The sequence below is a fragment of the Sander vitreus genome, chromosome 6 (genome assembly GCF_031162955.1).
Source record: "Sander vitreus isolate 19-12246 chromosome 6, sanVit1, whole genome shotgun sequence".
NCBI classification, from domain to species: Eukaryota; Metazoa; Chordata; class Actinopteri; order Perciformes; family Percidae; genus Sander; species Sander vitreus.
The window spans coordinates 10,152,715-10,166,143 of NC_135860.1; positions in this window are offsets into that span (position 1 = coordinate 10,152,715).

Sequence of the window (13,429 nt, forward strand, 5' to 3'; positions counted from 1 at the left end):
CAAACTAACAGCAAGATAGAGAACAGACCAACCACCGAATTGTCGAAGTAACAAAGCATTGCTGGGATTAGTAACATAAAGTAATTACTTGCACTATTGCACTGAAATTAAACCCTCGGACTGAAATGATGAATAATGAGATATTACAATGCTAAAATTCAATACATGATTTGTGTTTAGCTAGATCAGAAATACCACTTATCAGAAGGTTTTCATTTTGTGGTAAAATACAAACATTCTAATATGCATCAATGCCTTTATGATATTAAGCTGCATATTTGTTATAGTTTTTTTTTAGTTAAGTATTTATTTCGCTGCAGATGTGCAAGGGGAGAGAGAGGGGGAATGACCTGCTGCAAAGGACCACAGGTCAGAATTTAACCTGCAGCCGCTGTGGCAAGTACTGAGCCTCTGTACAAGGGTTGCACACTCTACCAGGTGAGCTACCCAGGCGCCCCTTCTTTCAACGTTTTAATGTATTTTTTTATTTTCTTTGATGGCTAGTTGTAAACCTCAGGGGCCGTCAAATAAATGCAATTAATTGCCAGAATAACGATTCCAACAGCTGGTCAAATTAACCGTTTAATATGATCTTCAGATATTATGCATACGCAACTTTAGATTCAAAAGAGGGAGAATAACCATGCAGTCAAGGAAAAGTCACAGTAAACTGAGAGTGAGAGGACGTATGGGATGAGGGGTGGAGAGAGTGAGTGATCTCAGTAAATGAAAAGGGAGAAAAAGTGAGAGAGGACAGTCACTGACTGACTAAAAAGTGGGCTTTTATCATTTATTCATTTGAAATGCAAAAGCAGGGAGGCAGATACTGAACATACCCAACTAAGCCCTCCTCTCTTTTCCTCTCTCATTTGCATTGAAAGGACTGCAGGGTTCGTGTGAAGGCTGAGGCTTATGAGCTTCATGACACTGTGTGGGCCCTCTTGAACCAGTTTGCACTCCCACATGTTGGTGAGCTCCGAGCAAAGACAAGGCAAACAGCAAGCGCTGCCCCCACTCACGTTGGCAGCTACACATGCATGATATGGACGTAGAAACTCTATGCTGTATGTTAATGTGTTACATGGTGTTTTACATGCTCAGTGTTTTACTGCCTGCCAGGGTAGAATGAAAAAGTTAGTTCATATTGTAAGATTTAACAGCTGAAATGGAAGTTTTAATGTCTAGGTAAAGCCTCCAGCTATTAAATGTAAACTGAAACTGAAATTCATTAATACTAAGAAATCAGTATATCTTTTAACTTGTGTACTTCTTAGGTAAAAAATGTGAATAACAAAATGCTGAACATACATTTTTCTGCAGTAAAAGCACCACCTATATAAGTTTGTTTCTGACAATGTGAGTACTGATTTTGATGAATTTTAATGGGCTACTGGAATTTCTGTGTGGGCATCTGTACCGCCTGTAATTATGGCACTCTCTATGTAACTCCATGATTCCTTACATTGCTTCATGTCATGATTTTGAATCAGGGTAACATATGGAGAGCTGAGGTTACAGGACTACTCATTGCTGAGTTCTTTGACACTTATTTGCCATTCCCACAACTGGACCCATGAAAATGTTGATGAGTCAGTAGTGCAACACAGAAGTTGGCAGCACGTCTCCTGGAAACGTGTGCTCTCAAATACCCACCAAGGAGCTTGAAGCTTAATTGTTTTTCCATATATGTCCAAAAATGTCTTTCTCCTTTTTGTGACGAACGGAAATATATCCACAATAACTGGTATCATTACAGTATATATTTTCTTACGCAAAAAGTGAGGAGAATTCAAATGTCTTCCATAACATGACATTAAAACCACAGCATTACCTCACAAACTGGGCAATATTACTAGTAAGTCAATGCAAAGATTGTAATTCTTGCCAGACCCCATACTAGAATGTCAGCCATATCAGTCCTCTGTGTTCTAGCTATGAAATATAATCAAACTAAGGAGCCTGTTAAGCCTATCTCACTAATACGATAAAAATGAAATCCACTTTCAGCAGGAAAATGAAATCAGAAAAGTCACTAAGAAATTAGAGCCCTGCAATACTGATAGATATCTGTTCTCACAAAAGCATTGTTCCTTGCCTGAGGAATGTAATATGTAAACAGAATGGTGTACAATACAAAACATGTAGGAACTCCAAAACACCCAAAAGCATGAATGATTATTCTTTAAAGTAGTATTACAGTAGTTTAATGTAATCAGTGCTGCGCTATGCACAAATCCAGTTTAAACTGACATTATTTTAACACAATAGATTGCTTCAAATAGTTTGGGAAAAAGTGGGGATGGAACTGATGTGGCTATTGCCCTGCATGTTCAGCTATAACTACAAAAGGATGCAATTGAGCATGACTGCAGCCACTGTGCTGTGATCACTTGTACCCAGCACCAGCCAGGCTCCCATTTGGCTTCGGAAGCCCCCACTAACTACGGAGAACCTTGTGTCCCACAGTTAGAAGTGTGTGTGTGTGTGTGTGTGTGTGTGTGTGTGTGTGTGTGTGTGTGTGTGTGCGTGTGTGTGCGTGCGTGTGTGAGAGTGAGCACAGTCTCTACTGGAGGGAGGGGGCAACATGCTGACCATCACTTTCCCTTGCTGTCAGGACCAATCAGTGTCTAGCAAGTTAATGGAGAACACAAAACCTATTTAAAAGCTACATTTACCACTTGGCTGATTCCATTACATTGTGTAATTTCCAGGTGTCACATTTCCCCTCCACACGTCTGTCTTAATGCTCTCCCAAGCACCCTCTGATTAGTCAGCCTCGGCTGGCTCCCCCAAATCCACTCTAACAGAGCACCCCATCCGTTTACATCCTCCTTGAAGGCAAAAACTCCTTACTGCACAATTTATTAAGGTGTTCAGCAAGTTACCAAATGATACTGGACACTGGACTGGCCTGAAATGCTAAATGGGCACAAGCCTCTTCTGTTCTTGGTAGGGTTGATTTTTAATCATTCTAAGGTTTCATCTTTCTTCAAAAGGCAGTAGTAAAAATGGCATCATATTAATTAATACAATATGTGCCTCAAACAGTTCAAACCTTGTCCACACCTAGATTTGGAATTACATTCTGGGATCAGAATCGCCTGTCATGGGCAGGTGACAGTGATAGGAACAAATAAGGTTATCTACTGAAGCTGACCTCATATATTTCACAATACTTTCAACTGGTGATTAATTTGGCTTCATAGGACAAAGTGGCTCTTTTGTTTAAGACTAAATGTATCAAAAGCCTGGGTTACCTGCTGTTATGGCTTCACCTGTGAATGTTTCAAAGGCATGGACAGAAACCAGGTTTTACAGAAATTATTTGAGCTGGAGAAAAATCTGTGAAGGTAAATCATAACCTCCATGATGTAAAACTGGCCCACAGGCTTTTCATGACTTGGTATTATGTGGACATTCATAGAATGGATAATAAAGCATCTTATTTAACCATAAAACGTTTTTGAATGGGCCTTGAATTCTATCTTGATTCCTGATCCATTGTGCATAAGGGATCTGGTACTTTTTTGATAAGGGGCCAGTGGTGCTTTAATCTGCAACTTCATTATTCTTGGAATATAAATAAGCACTCTTTAGGACATGAAATCATTTGATTCTGATTGTGATTGTATCAGGATCAGTAGAAGTCCTTCTCCTCCACTATATGTCAGAGGTTGTTTGGTTAATAAGAAGCTGCTCAGTGTGCTAACGACTTAAAGGATTCCAAGTGGTACCAATGGCCGTCAGGAGAAAGCCTCCACCACTTTATCAAACATGTCGCTGATGTTCAATTAGGGGCCAGACATTGAATTGTGGTTATCCACAGACCCAGGAAATCAATGTTGGTTAACGATGCAATCAAAGCTTCTTTTGATTTTTGAACTGAAATCTGGCTGCTCTTCAGGTTCGGGGGCCACAAGGGAGCTGCCACCACCAAATGTTTGCACCACAGAGACATCCCTTAAAGAATTAGTAACCTATTGATTCATTGTTTTTTTTCTCCTTTTTGTGTATGTGTGTATGTGTTACTGAAGATAGTGCTCTCAGAAAGCATGTCATTTTCTCATCACTCTGAGTTCATAGTCAATGGAGTGTGAGCACTTACTCCTCATAAAGGTCACTAGCCTTTTACAGTGTGTTATGTGTGGGGACACTCACTTTAATATGACATCTTACTAGCCTGTCATTTTATGTGCTCAAGGTGAGGTCGATGCTGCGTTTTTCTTTCACTGTTTGCACCAGAATGTGAGCTCTGAAAACGAGGTCATTTGAAATGCAAAGCCACTGTGAGGGTCCTTTACACTCCATTTAATTACATGCAATACCCTGAAGTTATGAGATATATCAAACTGTCAATACTTACAAGTGGGAAAATAAGGACACAATTGATTTCAGGATTGGTGATCATTGCTATTGAACTAACATGGCCCTCAGTGTGACTCACCAGTCATAGCAGATCAACAGAACTTGCTGGCAGATAATGAGATATAGACAAAAGCAAATAAATGGCATTGAGGATCTTTAATTAAATTGTATTGAGCTTTTTATAGTTAATTCTTCTAGTTTAGTTTGGAAATACAGAAATATACATAAAGTCAACATTGGTTATATTTTGATATTATTCAGAAATGTGCATATTAATTTTGCTACACATATAAAGGTTAATGCTTCCATTACACAACAATCCCAACCACCTCATATAGAAGCAATAGTTGGGAAACACTAGGGGTGTTTCCTTACTTTGTATTGCAGCTGATAGCCAGCCCACAGCAAATTACAGGTCAGCAGGGTTGATTTGCGGGTTAGATCCTCCTACTCAAGTCACTGCTGAATTGCCCACTGTCGGAAGAGTATATTAAAAGGACCCAAAGGGCCACTAATGATCTTCTCTCCATCAATGTGCAGCTTGCCAGAAAATGTCCCATCCTTTAATTAATGATTCTGAAGCTAACAATCAATTCACGCGTATGTTAAAGGAATTAAATCTGTCCCCTTAAAATGTACCCATTTAGTGGGTGGACGTGGTAATTGTTAGCATTACTGACAGTCGAATGTGTTGTCTAAAAAAGATAGAGGAAAAATAACAACAAGGCAGGCTGTCCATCTCTCTTTGGGTCAAATGGAGTGTGTGGGAAGGGAAACATTCGTCATGTGAGCTGTGAGCTATTTTCTGTCTGCTGACTGACTGGAGGCGATCCTTCAGGAATTCATCATTTATCAAACCGGATGATATCCCCTCTGGCAGGACGGGAGCGGATGAAGTCTGACACCTCTGGGTTTGCCTGGAGAGAAGAAGGCCAATTGGGATGCATTAGCTCCGAGCATAACTACAGGATTACTACCACTTTCATTAAACTGGACTTACACATGATAACAAATGAATAGTCAGGGAATGCTACTCTCACATGCACTCTCCCTTTCTCCTTTTTCTTTTTCCTCTTTCTCTTTCTTCTCACACATCATAACACTGGTCTACACAGATACAGTAGTTAAAGTATTCTGTATAGTGGGTTCCCTGTCTATAGAGGGTATCTTGTGTATATGAATATGTATATATGTTGACTACATATCTTACATTTGAAACTACAGAAAATATATCCTATAAATGTCATGGTACAGTATGACTGTAACTGCCATAAAGGAAAAGAGGCTGTCTAGTGTTTCATTGTAAAAACATTTTGTTTTTTTCATTGTAAAAACATAGCTACACTCTTGGGGTCTACTAGAATAGGTTTAAATGCTTTGATGTTGAAGGAAGTCAATATCTGGCACAGGACATTGAACTAACATGGCTCTCAGTGTGACTCACCTGACATAACAGATCGACACGATTTACTGAAGGAATGCAGTGTTGACAAAAGTAAGATGAGGATGTTTAATTCAATAATATTGTGCTAATTCATTCTGCTAGTTTAAATTTGATTGATATGTGGTGAAATGGTTGGAAGGCACCACCTGTGCTTAAAGAGGTAGGATTACAATGTCTAATCCTTTAGTTTTTTTCATGAAGTGGGGTTGGGTCAACCATCACATCCCTGTTGGTCCTTAGGCCCACCCCCATAGGTACTCAGGATTAAAACATTGGGCTAGTGTAACACCACATCCCTTGACCATTCAGGAGAGACTCTCACCCAAAATAGTCTGCAGATGTCACACAATCATGCTAAAAAGCAAGTGGGTAGTCGATTGCTACGCTGCTGATCACACAACAGCTTTGTAAGGTCCAGCAATCTTTCTCAACTGACAAAGGCCTCTTCAAAGTGTAAAACACATTCCTACAGAGAAGCGACACAACCTAACATCTCACCAAAAGGTGGACTGACAGACATGTTATTTTCTGTCCTGTGGACAATAAATGCAACACAACACCGGACAATAAATCCTTTTAAACTGCTCCAACCATAGACTATACTGTATATAAAGAATGGTGACGTCACCCATTGGTTTGTGGACTGCTGTTTTGAAGCCAGAAGTTTGCATTTTGGCCCTCGCCAGCTTGGTATTTTGGAGCCGGAAGTGACCATATTTGGACAAAGGGAGGGAGCTGGGGAGAATGACACATCTAATGACACATTTACTGGGTGAACATGGACCTCCGGGTTCTAGTGCAGTTCGTCAGCATGTACAGCATTACATAGAGAGGATAAATAAGACTTTCTCTTAAGTTACCAGCTAACGCTAGTGCTAGCTAGCTAGCTTGGTTGGCAGAACACCGCACAACATTTCTAGGCGATCAAAGTGTTCCAGTTAACTTTGATGAAGTGAAAACACACAATGAGAGGGTCAAGGTTTAAGATGAAAACATGGGCAACACCCAAAAACTACTTTACGGCTATTTTAAGGGTAGGCTACACGGGGCCATGGATAAGCATTGCTAAGCCTCTATCATGATTGAAAGGTCGGCGTGTAGCCACGCCCCTAAAGCATCCCCTGCTTTATCGTCTATTTTTTTTTTTTTTTAAAGGGGACGAATATTCTTAAAATGAACATCATGCTGTATTGAAGAAGACTTGAAACTAGCGCTTGAGGCCATAAACTAATTTTAAAAATGTGTATTGAGTTAATAAATCAAGGCCGAAGGTCATTTCCCCATAGACCTCTATAGAAACAGACTTCTTTTCGGAACCAGTGGAGTCGCCCCTGCTGGAAATTAGATAGAATGCAGGTTTAAGGCACTTCCACATTGGCTTCACTTTTCAGGCAAGGAAGTTGCCGCTTGGCTCCAACACGTGCAAACTGGGAGAAATTGTACGAAAAAACAGCTACAGTAAAAGTGAATGTAGTGGCAAGGAAAGCAGAGTCACATGTAGTTCCTGATGCTAAAATTATTTGAAAAGAGTCAACAAAAGCCAGCCCATCATAGTTGACTGTAGTTGCCCATGCTGAAAATGTCTAGTTTGATTCATCCGCTGACATCAGCAACAAGCATAGTTGCTGAAGCATGCATGCTGCCAAAAATGATTATTTTCAGTATTGTTCCTTGTTGACTGTTCTATATAGTGTAATGAGAGAAATAAGTCACAGAATCTCCAATATATTTCCTAACTAAAAAGAGGGAATGTAATGGAGGGAAAGGGAGGGAAAGGCAAGGCTCATACTCACTGGCTGAGAAAGTACATGGGAATGTCTGGACGCTGCTCTGCGTAGAGTAGCTTAGGCTGAAGAACCTGTTACAGAAAAAATAACAAATAAAACAATGTTGCATTGTTTTGAATGGAGTATTTTTAAAACATATTTTAAACCCTGACCTGAACTGATTTTATCATTTTTACACGCAGACAAACTCACACATTTACACACATGTACTGTACATATCTCTGTACATCTCCTGCAGATAAACACATAGCTTATTCTAGCAGGACTAGTAATGAATGCCCAGCGGGATGACATGAATATGCATGACCACTTCTAGATATTTGTATTTATCATTGTGTGCACTTGGCATGTGCTTGCTGATGCTTAAAATAAAAATTGTGATGTTAATATGTATATTACTTAAATGATACATATTACTGCAACTCTTTAGCTGTGATGAAATATGTTCAGTGTGCCCCATTTGTTTACATGCAAATGGAAGGTTAGGGTACTTGCAATGTGAAATCAATAATTGAGTTTAAGTACTAATGGGATAATAGTATTGCCAATAGTTTAATGGAAAGACCTTCCAGTATAGGGAGCAATAATTAGATAATTTGCTTTACTGGGGTAGCAGCAATAGGTGGAAAGGAATGTACATGAGAGCACATTTCCCAAGGCAAACAAAATAACAAAAACATAAATAGTCTACAATGCTGAAAGATAGTAAGAATGACGTATAGTATGAATTATTGAATAATATACCGTACTATATACAAGACTGCTACACTCGGATGGAAGGATGGATATATAGCTATATGTATGCAGTGTGTTTACTGCGTACTGTACTGTAAGTAAGCAGTCTTACAGTCTGCTTACTTACTTACAGTCTGCTTTCTCCAGTAATTTATTGTGAACATGATACCTGCTTTCTGTTATCATGGTAGGGGGGTCAGAGAAACCTGATTTCTGCTCGTAGATTTCTTCTGGAGAAAGCTGATTTCTTGGCCACTTATATGTATAGCCTGGTCTCTATTTGGCTTTTTACAACAATGCATGTGCATGACAAAAGACTGCAGACAGGAAAAGTAATAGCGGAGTGGCCAGATGAAAGTAATGTTTCCAAAATAATGTTGGTGGTGGGGGAGACATTTAATTACTGACCTGCTGCATGTCTACGCAGATAACCAGGGTACTACAGTGCATGTAAGCTTGTTCTCCGATTACATGCAGAAACTTATTTCCAAACGTGGTTATTTGAGTGCAAATAAACACACTGCTACAGATGGATAGATTGATAGATACGTAATTAGATAGAGGACTAACATGGAAACCTCCTTTGTGCTTTTAATGAGCTGATGACATGTAAGTGCAAGAACCCAATTTTCATGGACACTCCAAATCTTTCACACCCCTTGTGACAAACGCAGCTGTCTTTCTCTTTATTTCATTCTCTGACATCTTTTCTTTCTCACAAGGCTGCATTTGACTTTGAGTGCCTGTTGTACAGTTTTTACCCAGACAACACCTGACACCACAGCATGGTCACAAGACTTCACGCAGAGCCCTGCACAAAAAGATAAAAGCTTCATATCGTGGTATTTGGGTATGTGGATGCTCACAGATGCTGCCGCTCATACGTACAGCTTCAGTATATACACTCTGTGAAATCAATAAGAAGGAGAAAGACAATTGTATTTACTACAATTAATCCACCAGCCAGGGGTAAGGCTCAAAAATAAGCTGCTTTGTTTAGAAGAACATTTATCTCTATGTGCCGTGCTGAAAAAGAGGCCACGGCTGGATGATGTCAGTTTTGCTCCACTAGCTTGGTACATTAGGCTGACTATTTGTGCTTTGTGAGAATCAATAATGGGGCATCTGTAGAGGACTATTAGAGCCATAATCTTACATGAGGCAGCATCCTCATGATTCACACAAAGTCTAGAAGAACACCTTGTACAAGGTTAATGTCAAGAGTGAAAATCTTAACACTGTAAAATAGGTATTGGAAGGGAGAAAATATCATGATCTAAAATAGAGAGCCACTGTTATAAAGCTAATGCAGTATTCATAGTCTTTTCAGCAATTTCTGAGTCTACTGACCATCCAGCAAGATCTGCACATCAAACTGCCAGTGTCCAAATCCTATGAGATTTCAGATAGAACTGTCAACAGGTGTGAAGACAGACAGATCTGGTTGGCCAATCAGACAAATCACCAGTGATTTTTAGATATTTGGGAATTGCTACTGCACCATACCAAATGTCTTTTTCCTTTTTCCGTCACGTAGAACCTGACTCACTGAGCTATGATTGTACAGTGGCCCCTACCTCTCATCAAGCACTCTTCAGTTCGGGCAATCATCCGTGCCTTTACCTGTGTACCCCGGGCAGTTGCTATGACAACAGCCTCCGCTTGATCAGCCTTCAATTCATGGAGTGACACTTGAATGACCACTTCATGGATCATTGAAACGCACCCATCTGGATAAAGAAATACAGGAAGGTGTAATAATATTGATCACAGAAAGATTGATTACTTTAAACTCTCTAAAAAGTTTCAGTTCTGTTTCATTACTCCACAACTGTAAATCCATTTCTATTCAAAATTTGTCTGTTGACTGATTCAGAAAAACCCACTGATCCTCATGTGAGGCCTCTATATACTCAAGGGCAAACTGTGAATGCATTTATTAAGATATATCTTCTTTTTGTTCCTTTTTCATGTTGATGTTTCAAGCTCTCGGTATGTCTACACTCATGCCCCTATACTCCACTTTTATACAATTTATAATCTACATTTCTTTTCAGCAATAGCCATTCAATGAATTTACATTATAATTTCATCATTATGTAGTAGTTTTCATTGTTAGTGGCAGAGTCCTCTATTACCGCACTGGATTCAAATTGCCTACATATGTACGAGGGATTCATAGGACATGATGCAGCATGTTATCCAGCTCTAACGTTTGATAGCAGCCCCCATATCACTTCCCATTCTTGTGACTTCTGATTAAAACCTCGGATGGCTTCTGATATAACTCATAAAATTTAAAGTACGGGGTCTGAAATTTGTAGACTAACAGTCATAATCCATAGTCAACAACATTGACTTTCCAGGAAAACGTACAAACTGTATTCACTGGAGATGCAATCTGAATGATTTATGTGTTTTAATATTATTAGTCCAAATCAAGTTACTACTACTAAACAGTGCTTGTAGTAGATGTGGAACCCATTTCTTTACATTTGGCCACTATATTTTAGTTTATAGTTTATTCACAACTACGGGACTCTAGTGACCGTCAGTATATAAGAACAAAATTATATTCTAAATATTCATAGATTGCCATTTTATCTTACATTGAATCCTTATAGGAATGAATGTCATTTTTTATGAGCTTATAAGCTGTGCAGCACACATGCAGCTACCAGCTGATGTAAAGTGTTTCATGTTGATGCCAGCTTCTTCTCTAGAAGACAGATCAGAGTTATGGGAGAACCTCAGTCCCATCATTTAGATCAAATCAACCAGTTTGGTGACCAGTCAGTCAGGGCATCACTATCTGACGTGTCTTTATTTTCATAGAGAGCTACACCTGAGGCACACCCTCAGGCAGACAGATGACTGGCTGTAATAGTGCCCTTAGGTGGTTTTAAAAAATCTAATTGGCTTTGATAGACACATGTATTGACCTAGTAGTTACAGTGAGCCACAATCTAGTGGTGATATATGGTGGAATTTGTCTTTATCTACCTTGTAATACATGTGGGACATTTTGTTAGCCCATGTAGCTGCCAATAGATGATGCAAGAATCCAGAACAGAATTATGTAAGAATTTACCAAATAAGAAGCCTTTTATATTTCCTAAATTATCTCTGTTCTCAAACAGCTAAATATCCCTTATCCTGGGCTACACAGAGCCAGAATAACTTGAGAGCCCTATCATATTGGACATATTTATAATGGACAACCATATGATGCCAAAACCCTATTTTGCCAAAGTAACATTTTTTTCAAATAACATGGTAGTTGTATAGAAGTCAAAGAGGGAGATTAGGAAAAACACACACAAACACGTCCTTCCTCATTCATACAGCAAAGATTAAAATGTGACTAATGCTGTTGCCGAACATGGATTACACGTGCACCTTGCAGCAAGATGAGCGCTTAACTGCTGTCAGCGGGGTTGTGATGCAGAGGAGCTCGGCTGAGTGCTGTTGATGCACCTCACAGCATTGTGTGGTGCATATCATGAAGCAGATTGGCTCATACAATCAAAATCCTCTGAAAATGCTTTTCTATTTCAGCTGTGCATCACAAAATAGTCTTACTTAAACTATTCCTTTTCTACCCACTAATTAGCACATCCAGCTTTGGCACCATTGTTTTATTGATTTTTTCAGAGTGATAATGTGACACCATTCACTCCAACTGGTTTTAGGAGTATGCTATAGTTTCATGATAAACACGTGTTAGGCAGCACAGAACCACACACATTACTTATGGGATACAAGTGAATGTGTGTTGTCAGCCCAATACAGAAGGTGCAGACGCATTTGTTGTGTAGCTGTAATGTTGCCTCGAGAGCTGAGATACAGTAATAAACTATGACAGGGCCTACCTGCCTTTGGGGCAGTTAGTCATGTGTGGTTGAAGTCAAGCTAGCCCTCTCAGGACCTCTACAATACAAAGCATATTCTGTTAGCAGCCCCCATCTCCCCTACAACATTCTGTTCATGTCATCTATCAATCTTTACCTTCGCTTATTCACTAAGCCCAGAGTCAGGCCCAGAGATGACAGTGACTGCTAGCACTTCTGGGGCTTCACAACTCCTCCCTCCCTCTGCAGCATGTTGGCAGGATGGGCCATCTAGCAGTAGACGGCCAATCACATGTGACAGTATGAGGACCGCAGACCTTAGGAGGAGGCTTTTTGTGGCGTAAACAGGCTCTGACAGCAACACTGACTAACAATACACACTGCTGCAGAAAGTGGAGCTATTTATATCGACTGAAACCCCCAACAACCAGGTGACAGTGCAGAGATGAAGCATGCAGGAAACCAAAGGCACTGACATAAAAAAGGAAACAAAACAAACCTCATTCTGACAACACAATAAGTGAATATAAGCAGTCAACTTTCATTTTAGCAGAACACCTTCATACTACAGAGATGTCACTTCAGCTTTTTTTTCATGTCAAGCCTGCCCACTAAAGCAGTCATAAAACAATGAAAGAAGGTTAACGAAAGGTGAATGGACAGGCATACAATTTAACTGTTAATGCCAAGTAGTCTTTTATGAAGGGACATTGGCCCATTTTGGTGGAGAGCAGTCAATAGCAATTTTTTTTCATCTGTCATGTCTTTGCAGCTCAACAGTTTGGCAAAGCCCAAGCCCTCCAAAGTGCTTGCACAACTTCCTCTGCACATTTAAAAAAAAATGATTTAAAACAATGAACCTTGTTCACCTAAGATACTATAGGAATTTCGCACATTTCTTCAGCTGCATAATAACGTGTGAAATGAATGCTTAAAATACATGTTCTAGATAAACATTGGGCCTAATGCAAGAGCAAGTAATGTCAGTCAAGGCAGCTTTGGTTAAGATTGAAGACTGCAAGTTTAAAACGGAAGAAAATCTAGGGTTTGTGGAGTTGGAAAGTAATGTGTGAGTAATGTAGGCGCCAGGTTTTATAATAAAAGTTGCAATATCTCTGGTTCTGCAGCATCAATTTTGATCCTTTAAAAAAAGAAGAAGAAATTTCCATCATGAATCTGACAGTTTTATAGGAGTGCAATGCTCAGTGTCCCTCATGGAACAACACTCAACAACAAGAACTCTTTAG